Source organism: Amphimedon queenslandica, unplaced genomic scaffold (genome assembly GCF_000090795.2).
Source record: "Amphimedon queenslandica unplaced genomic scaffold, v1.1 AMPQUscaffold_13477, whole genome shotgun sequence".
Taxonomy (NCBI): domain Eukaryota; kingdom Metazoa; phylum Porifera; class Demospongiae; order Haplosclerida; family Niphatidae; genus Amphimedon; species Amphimedon queenslandica.
Window position 1 is genome coordinate 213,095 of NW_003546287.1, and position 2,579 is coordinate 215,673.

Consider the following 2,579-nt stretch of genomic DNA (forward strand, 5'->3'; position numbering starts at 1 on the left):
AGTCGGTTTGCCATCTAATGCTCTTCTATGAATGAAGTAACTCAACATGTTTGCAATAGTGAAATTGAAGCCATCGGGTGGCTTCTAGTTTGAAGGAGGGATGATCAATGCACTGCTAGCCACTTGTGGACCACTTTGCTTTAGGCATGCATTCCTCACAGACAAAAAGCTCACAGTGCTTGCGGACTTCAGTGGTGAGAGTGACGCAATGCTAAGATATCCCTGTACACTGTGGGTCATTGGACATGTTGCAACCATTTACAATGCATGAATGAACCATCCTATTGTTGATAAAAGAAGTGATAAGATAATAAGCAATAACTTACAGTAACCAGCCTTACCCAAGCTATAATACTACTAACTACGGCGCTCTACCTGATGTTGAGTAGCTGAGACCGAGTTTCGTGGTAGATATGAGTTGCTAGACTCAGTTGAATACACTGCAGCCTTCCTGGCAATGGAGGGGTAAGCAGCGTCTTAGCTCGTCAAATTAGAAATCAGGAAAAACTGGAGTCACAATTGATGAGATTAATCGTATAAAAAATTGATATTTAAAGCAAAATGAAACACAAAAAGATTAGCACAGTACAAAGAAATAAAAGTAGAGTTCCAAAATGGTTCCTATGGTTATGAGGACATGATAGGAGGGCCATATCTTCAGCTGTCTTTCTTCCTAAAAAATCCGCCATTTTACCACCACTTTGGGTGCGCGTTTATTAGAGTCACTTAAGTGCAAAAGTCCATTATAATTAATATTTCATGCGTTAGTGTATCATATTTTCCTGTATCAATAGCCCTGGTAGGGTCGGAATAGCCCCATAAACTAGGTAAGTGAAAAAACTGTTTTCATCCAAACTTGAAGCTGAATTTTGCAAATGTCAAGGATGTACAAATAGAATAGACAAAGCAGAGCTTATTGATGAATAACAAAAATAAAATAATGCAAAGAGTGAGGTATGACTTTGACTATTTACTTACATCATAGTGCAGCAATGGGTTGGAATAGACCCGAGTTGTTCTATCGCCTGATTTTTATTCACCACCAAGTGGTCAATTGTCTCATCCTAGGCCACATATGAACATTTAAGGTGTGTGACAATTACCATTAAAATGACACATACAGTAGTCTACATTGACATGTACAATACACACCAGTTACCATCATCAATGCTTTAGCCAATGCAATACAGCATTAGTAATCTCTTGTCGTTTTGATTGTATCAAATGACGTCTTTCTTGATTATAAATTTGTTGTATTAAGAGAGACAGAAAGAGATAATTAATTATACATAGAGATTTTGATTTTTAAACACTTACTTGTTCTAATTCGATATTGTCATGCTCTCTTCATCATGTGTAAAGTACTGGTGACATTCTCGTACACAATAAATGATATATCAAATTACTGACCAAAAAGACCAACACCCAATTCTCACTCCCTCTCTCCCCTTTAATGTACATACATGTACATGGACTGTAGTCAGCATTGTCTTGATGCAAAATGTAGCTATATGGTATGTACATTGCTTTGCTTCCTTAGGCTCACCCCCTTTTGCATACATTAATGTATGTGCGTGATATCCAGACAATTTACACTTGCTTACTGAGACCAAGCCTGTGTTAGCATCAGGAGAGAACCATGCAAAAAGTGGGAAGACAGGAGACACAGATCAATGAACACAAAATTGAGAAGGTACCTATTAGCAAAAAATACATGTATTTGGAAACTGCATGATACAAACCTCATAACATTACAACATGCCAGCTTTAAGGTATAATTGTCATAGTATTATTGTAAATAAACGTGATGAATCTTATGCATGAAGTGGAACCTGATTTTAGTATGGTACAAAATTTTGTGATGAAGGCAATAACAATTATAATGGCATGTATAAGCAATTAATTTATCAGTGTCATTCAATCATTCGAAAAGCTCTAAATATCAAGAACCTCCCCAGCAGTATTCACAATGAAAAGTGGTTTTAAGTACCATAAACCCGCTATGTATTTTGATCCAATTACCAAAACTGTACAGCTAAAAGGCAATCCACTTGCCTGTATGAATAAATTGCCTTTGCATGATGACAGCAGGAGTCAAGGCCTGAATTGCACAGGTACCTTCCTTGAAGTCGCCATGACATTTCAAAAACTATTTATAATCAGATTAACTATTTATAATCATCTTTCATGTGATTTATTGTCTTGTGACAGATAGATTGATTGATTCATCACTGATTAATCAATTGATCATATGATTTTAATGGATTGGTGGGTATACCGTAAGGGGGGTAATTTTCGTGGGTAAAATATTTCGTGTTTCTTAATGAAAGACTTAAATTTGAAAATTTCGTGGTGTATTATTTTCATGGTCAATTATTGGGGGTGTGTCTTCATATGATGGGTGTGGTCAATTAGTTTTTCATGTTTTTCAATGTTGCCAGCATGGAGTTGACGCACAAGTCAGTAGTTCGAGGCTATCACGTCTATAAGGATGTATGGCAGGCAGTCACTGGTGAAATCCTTCGTTGTGAAAGAGAGAGAACAAACAGGTACGATCCTTTTGCAGTGGCTGTCATCAA